Source organism: Silene latifolia, chromosome 7, assembly GCF_048544455.1.
Source record: "Silene latifolia isolate original U9 population chromosome 7, ASM4854445v1, whole genome shotgun sequence".
Classification (NCBI taxonomy): domain Eukaryota; kingdom Viridiplantae; phylum Streptophyta; class Magnoliopsida; order Caryophyllales; family Caryophyllaceae; genus Silene; species Silene latifolia.
In genome coordinates this window covers 66,875,284-66,889,980 of record NC_133532.1, presented here as the reverse complement: position 1 = coordinate 66,889,980, position 14,697 = coordinate 66,875,284, and the positions used below count along the sequence as shown (strand labels likewise).

Genomic DNA, 14,697 nt, shown 5'->3' with positions numbered 1-14,697 from the left:
ACCCTTTCTTGGGCTAGGAGTTGCACTTACATGTGCAAAGTCTGTCAGAGTCACCCCCGTGTTTTGTCGACACTAACTTTGTGTTACGTTCACGACTGCCCATTTGTCAGTCTGTCAATGTGCGTCTATCTGAGTCAATATCCCAACGGTTACGTGTCTTCAATCTATCAAATCATGGATCTACGAGTAACAAGACTCGTCTTCAAGCTTCCCAACTTTCGAAACTTCTATCTCCCTTCGCGTGAGATATTACATGCTAGTTGCTTATATGCTAACTGCTCACATGCTTATGTACTTATGTGCTTATATGCTTACGTGCTAACTGCTCACATGCTTATGTGCTTACGTGCTTGTATGCTTGCATTCAACGTGCTTGTCTATGCGACTGCGGATTTGTGTGGTCACTAACTATGCAGATAATCTTGAGAAGACAAACTCACTCCAAGTGGGTACTGGGTTCTTCCCAACAAACGGCGACCCATCAAGTCCAAGAACTTTAACCCCGCTGATTACATGGCACACGCTGCCTCCCAACGAGTGGCAACGCATTTCCCCGGCGAGTTATGAGAAGTTTCCAACTCCCCAGCGAGTGCCGATTTTCAAATATAGGTCACACAGGTCTTTCATGATCTCGACGTAGCGCTCTCCCTAAATGGTTTTCCATTGAGCCTTGCTTACATAATTCATCCCCACGGAGCTCGTTTAGGGCACCCATCAAGTAGGAGTTCATTGCTCCCTAGTCGAACATATCAACGTCAACCTGGTTGGAAGCCATTACCAGGCAATATATTGAAATAAGCCCGATGTTTCAGGCTATTTCCCACAGTCGATCATTCGACCATCAATGGCTGGCGAGCCTCAAAACGCACCTTCAACATAGCTGGCGAGCCTTTGCACACACACACAAGAAGCAATTCAAGGACATATCCTGAAAATGCCTCAGGTATGACTCCTTCCTATAGCTGGCGAGCCTTTGCACGCACACAAGAAGCAATTCAAGGACATATCCAGAAGATGCCTCAGGTATGATTCCTTCTTATGGCTGGCGAGCCTTTATACGTATTCTAATGGACTTTAAACGACCCGAATCGAAAGTCGACAGACTCTAAACTGTTCCCGATGGCAGGTCCTTGACTCGAATCCCCGAGTCGCCTCGACGTCGCCCTTCCCGACGGCAGGTCCTTGGCTCAAACCCTTTTGAGTCGCCTCGACGTCGCAATGGTCTTCAGGTTGTAATCTTCGATTGACCTGGAGACCATACTTTGACTTTCGCCATGTTCAAGCCTCATTCAAAGTGGGGCCTCTGTAGATACCTAGTATCTGCACCTTCCAAAAATCACCCGATGATGATCGGACTGTAACGCGTCTTTGATATGCGTGCGTGGATTGGCTATACATGAGACGGTTTAATGCACTTTTCGAATATGAAAAATGATTTTAAAAATGGTTTTCTAACTTCATTTGCATTAAAATAACACTATTTAGAGTTAAAACCGTCTTCGGGCCCAAAACCGACTCAGAAATCCGCAACTGAAGTCAACCTGAGTAAACCCAAATCTCGAATGTCGAAAATAATGCCATCAATGTCTTCATCATGTCATTTCCTTTAAAATGACCCTATTTAGAGTCTAACCGACACCGAGCCAAAAACCGACTCGAAATTCAAATCCCGACACACACGGGTCAAACCCGAGTCAAAGACACAAAATACTTACCCCAAATATCAACCAAGAGTGTGATACTACGAATGTTTTGGGTTATTGTTGTGACACGTTGTGATAAGATTGGCATGATTGATAATCGTAATATGATAATTGTGTTGGATGATGCTTAGTTATGAGAATGTCTATGAGTGTTGTGGTGAGTGTTGTGGTAGTAGTTGTGAGCGAACTTCAGGACGAAGTTTATTTTAAGGGAGGAAGACTGTAATACCCCATTCTTTTAGGACTTAAGACAATAATAATTATAATTATTTTAAGAATGTTTTAATAAAAATTATTTAGTAAAACGTTATACGACATAACAATAATAATAGTAATATATGATATAATTTGTTAGTATAGCGGTGAGTCGGAAAGATGAGGTATAATATTAATAGTTATATCTTATAGTATTATATTTTTATTATTATTATTATTATTATTATTATTATTATTATTATTATTGTTATTATTATTATTATTATTATTATTATTATTATTATTATTATTATTATTATTATTATTATTATTATATTTAGTACTTAAACCCACCCCCATGATACGGAGTATATAAGAAGGCTAAGTTCTCAACCCTAATTTTCTCACCATTCACATATTGTCTTTCGGTTGATCGATACGCTGCAAACCTTCCGCCCCTTTCTCTTCATTCTTGCATATATATTTTAGAGAACTCGAATAAGTTTATACTCTCCTTTACATCGTTTGTTGAGAGCGTCATCACTCCCGTCCTGAAGGTATCATCTCCTTCGGTTCGTTTCGATTTTATTTGAATTAGTTAATTCTTAAATATTTTGTTTAATATAGATTGATGAACGATTATAAGCTTTCATGGCATCATATTAACTGAACGTATGTGTACTAGCGTCGGGTATAGTAGGAGAGTCTAGTTTAGGGATCGGCTCTGAGTTGTTCTCATGTAAGTCGAGGGGGCTTCATACTGGGTCAGGAGGATGGGTTCGGATACGTATTTCTGATTACTTTTATGGTGTTAGCAGACAGCTTTAAGAGTCGGGAATAGGACTGGTTAACGCTATGATTCGGGTTGGTGTCAGTATAACTTAGTCGGGTTAGCTGGGTTGTACGCGTACTGGTCGTTGGTCTTTTGTTGCAGTCGTGGTAATCAAAGTGTGGGCCTTAATCTGCGATTGTTAGCCGAGCTTGTCGGAGTTGATATTGTTATGCGTGCATTGTTGGTACAGGCCGTATTGGATACAATTTTGTCGTATTTTTCTCGTGGTGGTCAGGTCGTATAGGTAGTCCGGTTATGGTGTCGGGTGACAGGGCAGTCGTATACCTATCAAAAATAACCAACTGGCTCTAACTAATATAGCTAGGGAAGTCGGGTCGATCTCCACAGGGAGATGGGAAAATGTCAGCTTTGTCTAAGTTCGTCACGGTAACCAAATTGGGGGATTTTAAATGTATTGTTCTAGACTAATTGAGAGTAAGAAAGAGAATAAAGCAGAGAAAAGGAATTAAGCAGATAGAGAAAGCAGCTAAGACAGACGGTTCACCATGATCATTCGGTCAAGTAATATAGGTCTCGGGTCAATGCAAGTGCGGTCTAAGGAGCAGTGAATATCTCCTTTCGGTCTCAATTCGCCCTAAAGCACAAATAGCTTAGCTCTTGCCCTCACTATAGTGCCCTATTGTTCGCTACTAGTCTCGCCCTTTCCAACCTTTCGGTCCAGGTCAAGGTTTACTATGATATAAATGCCTAATTGCGTCGACTCAATTAGACAGATACAGATAATTGCAGCAGTTAACAACAAAGACTACACCAGCATTAACCTAATAAATCGACTACTATCCCTTCATAATCATGGATCCCCTTTAGTCTTAGCAGGAGGGAACTAGCTATGCATCATCATCGAATCAACAACAATAACATATAGATAATGGAAACTAGACATGATAACAAAACTAATAAGGATTGAAATAGAGTAATGATGAAAACAATAAAAGAGAGATAGCAAAATAACAGTAAATATGATTAAGGAATTAAAAGGAATAATAATACCAATCGCAAATCCAAATCCGAGTAGCAAAGTGTAGAAAGAGAGTAAAATCCCAGAAACAGTAGCCAGTGATAGAGTAAAAGTGAATGAGAGGAGTTACGCAGTCTACAGTATTTTGTAGCATACGAAAATACCTCTCCAAACCTAATCCATAGCCTAATTATAAAAGCCCATACGAAAATAGGCGGAAAAACTCTAATACAGGCTAAATCACTCGATCGAGTGGAAATAAACCACTCGATCGAGCAACTAAACATCAAACCCCTCGATCGAGTGGAAATAAACCACTCGATCGAGTAACTCCTTGTAAAGTCTTCTCGTTTGAATACTCGAACTGCTCGATCGAGTAACCTTCAGTGTATAAAGCATTCGAATGCAACTAAGAATAAACAGAGGAACGGGACCAACGCATAAAAACCTTATATAAAATACACGCATCAAATCTCCCCAAACCAAACCTTTGCTTGTCCCCAAGCAAATTATGAATGCAACTAAGAATAAACAGAGGAACGGGACCAACGCATCAGCTACAAATCACCCACCAAAACCAGTTTAATGCAACAACTAACAAAGTGGCAAATGAGAAGTGCAAACGAATTAAATCAATGTTTCAAACTTACTGAACCGTCGACCTTGCAAGACTCAAAAGATATCGGACTCTCACGGGTCGCTCATCACTCAAAATTAGGCACAAGGTGAGTATATATGTGAAAGATAGAAAGAAGTAAAGACACTCACCTAACTCGACCTTTAAGAACATGCATGCAGTTAACATGAATAAAGTCTCTACAACCATACTAGTGACCAAAACACATGCCGAGGACTTACATTTGGGTAAGTGAGGTAATGGGTAAGAAGGGGCTAAGATGAATTTGGATATGTGGGGTTAATAGCCAGGCTAGCAACAACAAATCCAAATTTTGAACTGCATCCCAACTTCGTACTCAATATAACAAAACAAAACAGTGCAAATTCCATGCACTAAACTCACGAAACACCAATACTTGTCAACTCCCCATAAGATATAAATTAGACATGGGAGTGAAAATCATCCGTACAATTTCTCTTTTTTTTTCTTCCTTTTCTCACGTGATTGTTCTTTCTTTTTTTCATATTTCCATTTTTTTCATTCATTTTTCATTTCATTTTTTTCTTTTCATCCATCATTTTTTTCTTTCGAGTTCCCTTCAATTCTTCCACCAACTTCTGAAAATCAGATAAAAATAACCAAACTGCAGTAAAGCATTCCAAACAACTACTCATCACTAGCCCGGCTAGGGTAGGAAAAATATAGATAGTAGCTAAAAGGACAAAAAGGCAATTTGGTTATGTGGGGCTCATGGGTAGAATGAAATAAAAGGGAACTGCCTCTCCTAACATGTGTCACCATCCACAGACCGAATGCATACAGGTGTTAAGAAGACTAGACTCATGCTTATGCAAATTGATGTTACATGCCTTAAAGAGAGTACTACTCACATCCTAAATGAAACCGGTCATGAATGTCACCAGTTTATAAAGCTCTAACCTCAGAATGTAATGTAGCTTGCCGATATATGAGTCAAGTCTATTCGTTCAGATAAAAGAGAAACAAAAACTTGTAGATCATGCACATAATCATGCCAACTAAATGTCAAGAATATGCAAGGCTAAAGTAAGGATTCAATGTAGCGTCAAAGTTCAAACGTTACGACTCAAATTAAACGTGAAAATTTTTGAATTTTATGATGATTTTTTTTTTTTGAATTAAAAACGACAACAATGCATGCGAAAGTAATGAAACGTGCAAACGAAAATGCAAGAAAAACATGCAGACACAGATATGGATACATACCTCCCCAAACCAAACCGTACAATGCCCTCATTGTACCAAAAATAGGGAAAGGAATGCAAATTGAGGAGAAAAGGAGAAGTGGAGTCGAAATACTCACAAAACGTCGTGAAGAGGGACCTCCCCAAACCGACCATGAACATGGGAGGTCAAAGAAAGTCAAGCAGTAGCTCCATAGACGTAAAGTAGCAGCTGGAAGACATAACTACTCGATCGAGTAGCTTGGAATGGCTCGATCGAGTGAACGGGTGTCTGGAAGGACTCGGTCGAGTAAAAGAATCACTCGATCGAGTGAACGTTATTATGCGGCTGGTCGATCGAGTATATATATCACTCGATCGAGTGAATATTACTTCAAAAGTGCTCGATCGAGTAAGAAAACTACTCGATCGAGTGCTGTAACCTGCAGAACACGCATGAAAAACAAGGAGAGTATATAGAGTGCATAAAACAGTGTCTAAAGTTCAACATAAAGCTAAAGAAAAATAAAAAGCTCAACAAAAATACAATAAAACAGTCCGGGCTGCCTCCCGGAGAGCGCAGGTTTAAGAGGTCCCGCACGACCTTTCTAGCATCAATTAACTGGCGCGTCAAGCTCGTCGAAGTACAAGACTCCAACACGATTGTCTGCTTCATTTGCCTCGTGATAATGCTTCACATATTGCCCATTCACCTTGAACCTACTACCTTCGGAATCTTCGAGCTCCACGGATCCAAATTTGGTAACAGCCGTCACCGTATAAGGACCACTCCACCTGGACTTCAGCTTGCTAGGAAATAATCGCAATCGGACATTAAACAGCAGCACCTTTTGCCCAACATGAAACTCCCGAGGTAGAATCCTCTTGTCATGCCATCTCTTCGTCTTTTCTTTATAAATGCGCGAGCTATCATATGCATTAAGCCTAAATTCTTCCAACTCATCTAGCTGCAAAAGACGATTCTGACCACACAACTTAGGATCAAAGTTAAGCTCACGAATTGCCCACCAAGCCTTACATTTCAATTCAACAGGTAAGTGACATGATTTCCCATAAACTAACCTATAAGGTGATGCACCAATTGGTGTCTTAAAGGCAGTTCTGTAGGCCCATAATGTGTCTTCTAATTTAAGACTCCAGTCTTTCCGTGATTTAGAAACTACTTTAGACAAGATCTCTTTCAACTCGCGATTAGAGACCTCAACCTGACCACTGGTTTGGGGATGATACCCCAAACCACGTCAGTGTTGGACACCAACTTTAGACAGAATAGAAGTTAGTTTCTTTTCTTTAAAGTGCATTCCCCCATCACTAATGACGACCCTAGGGACACCAAATCGGGGAAATATGACCTTTTTAAACATTTTTATCACGGTCTTGGCATCACAATGAGGTGAAGCAATTGCCTCAACCCATTTCGACACATAATCTACAGCCACTAAAATATACATGTTACCTTTACTAGACGGGAACGGTCCTTGGAAGTCAATGCCCCAGACATCGAAAACCTCAACCTCTAAGATGCCATTTTGTGGCATCTCATGTCTCTTTGAAATGTTCCATGATCGTTGGCAAGCATCACAAGTCAAACAAAAGACTTAGCATCGAAGAAACAAAGAAGGCCGGTAAAAACCGGTCAAGTACCTTAGCCACGGTGCGCGAAAGACCGTGGTGACCACCATAGGGAGAGGAGTGACAGCCTTCCAGGACTACTTTGGCCTCCCACTGCGGAATACACCGTCTGTAGAGACCGTCTGCACATTCCTTAAATAAATAAGGATCATCCCAGAAATACTGCTTAGCGTTATACAGAAAACGCTTCCTCTCTGGCGATGAGAAAGGTCGGGCGGCTTGCTTGCCACCGACAACGGTTAGCTATATTTGCATACCAGGGCTCTTGGTTAACAATAGACGATAAAACAGCAAATAAAGTATCGTCAGGGAAAGAGTCATCAATAGGTAGAGAATCTTCCCCTTCCTGTCGCGTCAGTCGCGACAGATGATCAGCTACAACGTTCTCAGCTCCTTTCTTATCCTTAATCTGCAAATCAAACTCCTGAAGGAGGAGTATCCATCTCAATAGCCGTGGTTTAGCCTCCTTCTTAGCAAGGAGATGCCTCAAAGCTGCATGGTCGGTAAAAAAACAGAACTTCGACCCAATCAAATAAGAACGAAACTTCTCTAAGGCATAAACTACAGCTAGCAGCTCTTTTTCAGTGGTAGTGTACTTCACTTGAGCCTCATCCAGAGTTCGGCTCGCATAGTAGATTGCATTTAAAGCTCTGTATTTCCGTTGGCCTAGCACCGCTCCTAGTGCATAGTCACTGGCATCACACATTATCTCAAACGGCAAGTCCCAGTTGGGAGGCTGTATGATCGGCGCAGAGACTAAAGCCTGCTTTAACCTGTGAAAAGCAGAAAGACACTCATCAGTAAACACAAAAGGGGCATCCTTAAGTAGTAGCTGTGTAAGTGGTTTATCAATTTTTGAGAAATCCTTGATAAACCGGCGATAAAAGCCGGCGTGGCCAAGGAAACTCCTCACCCCCTTAACATTAACAGGAGGTGGTAATTGCTGAATCACTTCCACCTTTGCTTTATCAACCTCTATTCCCCTATCAGAAACTAAGTGCCCTAAGACAGCTCCCTCGTTGACCATGAAATGGCATTTCTCCTAGTTAAGCACAAGATTAACCTCAATGTAGCGCTGCAACACTTTATCAAGGTTAGACAGACAATTAGAAAAATCACTTCCATAAACACTGAAATCGTCCATGAAAACTTCCATAATAGACTCGATAAACTCTGAAAATATCCCCATCATGCACCTTTGGAAGGTGGCAGGGGCATTACATAAACCAAAAGGCATCCTGCGATAAGCAAACACGCACTGAGGACAAGTAAATGTAGTCTTAGCTTGATCGTCTGGGTGGATAGGGATCTGAAAGAACCCGGAATACCCATCTAAATAGCAGAAAAATTTATGAGAAGCTAACCTTTCTACCATTTGATCAATAAAAGGAAGGGGAAAGTGATCTTTCTTGGTGGCGGCATTAAGCTGTCTGTAATCTATACACATCCGCCAACCAGTCACTACTCGAGTGGGTATTAACTCATTCTTATCATTCTTAACCACAGTAGTCCCTCCTTTCTTCGAGACTACCTGCACTGGACTCACCCATTTAGAATGAACAACAAAATAGATAATACCAGCGTCGAGCAGCTTCATTACCTCAGCCATCACAACATCCTGCATCTTCTCGGTTCAAAGTGGCCGACCACCGTCTCGCAAGGTTTGTGATCTTCCTCCAGCTCTATCCTGTGCATACAAATATCGGGACTAATCCCCAGATATCGTCCAATGAATAACCCAATGCTTTCCTGTTTTTCTTAAACACAGCTAACAAGGATGTCAGCTGATCATTATCAAGCTTAGCACTAACAATGACTGGATATTGCTCAGTATCGTCTAAGAAAACATATTTCAGATGAGAAGGGATAGGCTTACGCTCCGGTACCTTTACCTCAATGGAGCAGAGAGTGCTAATCATCTGTTCCACTTGCTCTCCCTCAGCGTCGGTGAGTTCACGGTCATCTAAATCATCTATAAGCAAATCCAACACAGCATCATCGTCATCTGGGCTATCTGCACACTCATCCAAAAGCATAAGAGCTTCTAGTGGGTCCTTCATGAAAGAACCCGACTAGAAGTCATAAATAGACTCGTCAATAATATCATTGGCCGAGCCAAAGTACTAGGCAGACTGAAAGTGATCGCGTCATCCCCTACTGCAATAGTCAAACGCCCTTGTTTGGCATCAATAACGGCCCCAGCTGTACAAAGGAATGGTCTTCCTAAGATAATTGGGGTCCGGGTGTCCTCAGCTATATCTAAAATAATGAAATCCACTGGTATAAAGAGCTTGCCTATTTTCACAGGCACGTCCTCTAAGACACCTAAGGGCCTCCAAACAGATTTATCAGCCATCTGTAGGGTAATGTTAGTCACTTTGAGATGACTCATATTCAATTTCTTGCAGACAGATAGGGGCATGACACTGACGCTGGCTCCTAAATCACAAAGAGCCTTATTAATAACCACATTGCCTATAATACAGGTAGTGGAGAAGCTACCTGGGTCTTTCATTTTAGGTGGAGCCTTATTTAAAAGTAAATTACTAGACTCTTCCATAAATGAAACCGTCTCAAATTCACTTGGCTCTCTCTTCCGCGTCACGATATCTTTTATAAATTTAGCGTAAGTAGGTACCTAGGTAACAAGTTCAGTAAAAGGGACGGTTACCTGGAGGTTCTTCACAACGTCCACAAACCTACCGTACTGTCGCTCGATCTTCGCGTCCTTCAGACGACCTGGGAAGGGTACTCTGGTAGCAATGAGTGGACCCGCGACTTTCTCTTTACCTTTATCAGTGCGTGACGTCTCCGCAGCAGGGGAAGATGACACGGTAGCGGAATTAGATAGTAAAATAGGGTCTCCGCTGCTTCTGGTGCTCGATCGAGCACTTTTACCACTCGATCGAGTGGTTTCATATAGGCATTCACTCGATCGACCATTTTTATCACTCGATCGAGTGATCTCTTTTCAGGTTTTCTCAATCGATCATTCTTATCACTCGATTGAGTGATTTCCTCAGCAATTTTACTCGATCGAGTAAGAATATCACTCGATCGACCATCAGCAATTTGGGCACTACTCGATCGACCATAATTATCACTCGATCGAGTGACGGGATGAATTATTTCACTCGATCGAGTAGTGTTTTCACTCGATCGAGTGTCTGGACAACACGCAACAAGGATTTCGTCCAAAAACTCATCCATATCATCTTCCGGGGTATCTTCAGCTGTCAAAACCCCGTCTTCTGGTACTTTTGGCCCCTCATGAGTAAGGCCACCTTGGAGATTCGTTGCACTAACTGGATCGCATGTCGGTAGAAGGTTGGCTTGGTCTTTCGCGAGTGTTAACTGCGCGACTTGTTCTCTCAACTCCACTATGACGGTTTCATTCCTATTGCACTTCTCCCCAAACTGTTGTGTTAAATTCAACATCAAGGATTTCAGTTCGGCAATTTCCTCGTTTGCAGAAGGAGAGACCGGTTGCGGCGCTGGCGTAGAAAGAGTAGAAACATTCTTCATTTCTTCATACAGTTGAGAAAAAGGAACTCCTTGCTTGTATTTCTGATAAGCAAGGACGCGCTCTATACTCGCCAGACACTCAATAGGGTTATGCCCTTCCATGCCACATCTACCACATATATCCACATGCTCAGTAATCGAACAAACCTGTGCACTCTCACCTGTAGCTTCTGTAATCTCCACATTACCTAGACTTTTGCTAGGACTTTCCACTTTGCAGCTGCCCAAACTCATTAACTTGCTCACTACCTCGGGGATTTCCATATTCGGAGACATGAATAGCCATCTTCTCAATGAGACGCCACCCTTGGTCATCTTCAACATTCTTCGTGAATCTCCCCTTAGCTACACTATCAAGAATAGCTCTCTGGTTTTGATATAGTCCGTTGTAAAACTAATTACAAAGGAACCAACTGATACGTGCATATTCTATACACTTTATCTGTAGTTTTGGCGCGTATTTCCATGCATAATCGTTAGCTTAAGGCTACTATTTCTCCCGAAACGGTTTACTTTGCATTTTCTATGATTTGTTGTAGGAATGAATGGAAGTGAGCTAATTCAAGCCTAAATCGTCCTCCGGAGGCAACTTCGGGAAGCTTGGAAGAAGAGGGTTGGTTTACTCACCCGGATGCGTGCATTGGAGTGAGGAGCGTTTTTGAAGAAAAGAAGTGTTTCTACACAGCCCCGGCCCGATCGATCGACTATCTTTGTCAGATCGATCGACCATTGAAGTTCAAAGAAGCTCTTTGTTCGCTTATCGCCGATCGATCGACCATCTTTGACCGGTCGATCGACCAGTCTGCGTGCTAACTTTGATTTTTGGTTTTAGACTTTTAAAAGCCCATCGTGTAATTAACTTTTGGCATCTTTTAATCAGTAGAACGCAGCAATTATTAGGTTATGCTTTTCATAACTCAAGAACTCAGTTTTCATATCTAGTTTTGGAGACGGAAATCCTCGAATTCAATTACATTACTTTGTTCATGGATTTTTATTAGTAAGTTTATGCAAATTTCTTCTTCTTTAATTTCTTGTTATTCCAATTACTTTATTCCCATCTTAATTTCAGAAATTTCAATCATGTTGAATTTATTCTTTGCCTTTAATTTTGTAATTAGTATAGTTTTAATTATGCATAGCTAATTTCTTTGATTCGGAACGAGGTGAGCCATGGCATAAATTAGGATTGTTTTGTAGTATGAATTATTCCGTATTGGTCTTGTTGTCTTTTGATAAACCTTTTTACTAGATTGAAAGATTAGTAATTCGAATTATCGTTAGATTTGGAATTTCCCTTGAGCGAAAGCTTTGAGAAATTCTGGGGAATTAATAGACCGTAAGGTTAATTTAAGCATTGATCGAAAGGCTTGCTCGTGTTCCCTGAGACCGTATTATAGGACCTCTGCTACCTTATTGACCTGACTTTGGCCATGGTGAACCGAAGTTCCCGATCTCCCTTTTATCTTGTTGAGAGATTCTTGTTTTAGCAATTAGTCAATTTAGTCAACCAATTTCAAAACCCCCCTTTTAATTGTTACTTTTATAGACTGAAAAATAGCAAACAAAATCAACCTTGTCTCTCTGTGGTTCGACCCTTACTATCACTAGCTATAGTTTTAGTTTGGAATTATAAATTTAATTTTGATACAAAACGACGGTATCAAATTTTGGCGCCGTTTTCGGGAGACGGTGTAATTCTCATTTGCTTTATTTTTAGTTTATTTTTTTTGTCTCAAGGAACTTTGGTTCCTTGAGGCCGTTGCTTACCTTTGCTTCTATTTTTGCTTTTGCACAGTTAGAAGACAGGTTTTTGAGAGGAAGGCTTGAGTACTCTCAGTTCTGCGAATATGGCTACAATATATGATAATCTTCAGCCAAAGGAACACCATCTTCCAAAGGGGCACCAGTTACCTACCCCTACTACGGGTAACTACGAATTTCGTTCCTCTTATATCGATTTAGTGGAGCGAAATCGGTTTCTTTGGTCTACCGATGAGGACCCCTTGAAGCATATGGAAATTTTCACGGACTCACCATTGTTCCATACCTATACCAAATGGGGTGACTCGGGATGAAGTAAAGGGGTTGATGTTCTTATACTCCTTGAAGGATTCGGCGCGAGATTGGTACCGCTACCTTGATAGGGTAGCGGCTGGAGTCACGGATTGGACATCTCTAGCATTAGCCTTCTACAAGAAGTACTTCCCACTTTCAAAGACTGACGCCTTGAGAAGCAAAATCACAAGCTTCCAGCAAGGAGTTGATGAGGGTTTTTGTGAAGCATGGGGACGTTTCAAAAGTTTGGTCCGAGCTGTCCCTCACCATGGCTTCCAGCAGTGGTATCTTTGCAACTTATTCTACAATGCTTTATATGATGATTACAAGGTCATCCTGGACGCAGCTGCGAATGGTAGGTTTTAAAACAATACCGGTCAGAATAGAGGTTGGAACACTATTGAGGAGATGGCGGTCCATAGAGCTGAGTTTGGGAGTTCACGTGGGAATTCACGGAAGCAAAGTGATGAAATGAGTACCGTCGTGACACTCATTACTTCTATTACTGCCCGTCTTGAGAGGCTCGAGGCCTCTGAAGCTTCCAAGGAAAGAGTTGAAATTCCTGTCCATAATTCGGATGAAACCGCGGAGTTGAGAGAAATGGTCCAAACTCTTTTGATTCAAGTGGCGAATATGGAAGCAGCCGGGATTGAGTCCTCAAAGAATTTTGTGAAGCAGTTGGAAAATATAGAGGCTAAGCAAGTCGCAAATTCTTCAAACAAATGTGAAGGGCCAATTGAAACGATTAATGCCATTAATCTCAGAAGTGGCCTCTCTTATGAAGGTCCCGACAAGCCAAGAGGAGACTCGGAAAATGATGAAGAGGCTAGTTTAATTTCTGGTGCAAAAACGAGCTCAACTGCCAGTATTTCTGGTCGATCGACCAACATTGTCAGTCGATCGACTGAAGCGTCAGATAAAAAAGTTTCTGATCAGAAACTATTCACACCCAGCACAAGCAGTCGATCGACCAACATTGTCAGTCGATCGACTGGGTCACCTGACGAAATTAATTCTGAACAGGAACTGTTCACGCCCAGCCAAGTTGGTCGATCGACCACTCATACCGGTCGATCGACTGGGTCTTCAGTGCAGGATGCAAATACGTCAACTAGTTTGCATGATTCTTCACTCATTGATGATTTGACGGAAGTTTTAAACTTACGGAAGCCAAAGGTTGTTGATCCTACGGCCAGTGTTGCGATCCCGTGCTTAACGTTTGAAGAATACTAAGTCGGAGCGTAAGTTTGGTAAGTTTCGGAGATGGTCCGAATCTCGAGGTAACGCCCTTTCACTGATTTAATTACCCAGGTACCTTCTTACGCTAAATTTATGAAAGATATTTTAAATCGTAAGAGAAATTTTCGTGATGATGGTAATGTTGCTTTTGTGGAAGAATGTAATGCTCTTTCGCAAATTAATGTACCACCTAAATTAAAGGACCCGGGTAGTTTTTCAATTCCTTGCACTATAGGTAACCACGAAATTGGAAAGGCCCTTTGTGACTTAGGGGCCAGTGTCAGTGTCATGCCGTATTCTGTTTGCGAAAGGTTAAATATTGGTAGACTTAAGGTGACTGATATTACCGTTCAAATGGCAAATAGATCGACTCAGAGACCTATAGGAGTTCTAGAGAATGTACCCGTTCGAGTGGGTAAGTTTTTTATTCCTGTCGATTTCGTTGTTTTGGACATTGCAGAGGACAGTCATATACCTATTATTTTAGGTAGACTGTTTTTATACAAACAATTTGTAATAGATGTCAAACGCAGAACCATCACCTTAGAGGTAGGGGATGACACCATTGAGTTCAGTCTTGCTCACAAGGCGATCAGCCGACGATGATACGTGTTATTCCATTGATATTGTTGATGTGGTCGTTAGTTACAATTGGAGGGAATCCTTAGCCAAGGATCCCTTAGCCGATCTAA

The 14,697-nt window shown here is 41.4% G+C and overlaps 1 non-coding gene across 1 annotated transcript; it reads right to left on the bottom strand.

Moving 5' to 3' along the window:
- Positions 1-12,932: 12,932 nt before the first annotated feature.
- LOC141593866 (small nucleolar RNA R71) lies at positions 12,933-13,041 on the bottom strand. Its single transcript, XR_012521924.1, has one exon. It is a non-coding gene; the product is annotated as a small nucleolar RNA R71 (small nucleolar RNA).
- Positions 13,042-14,697: the final 1,656 nt, after the last annotated feature.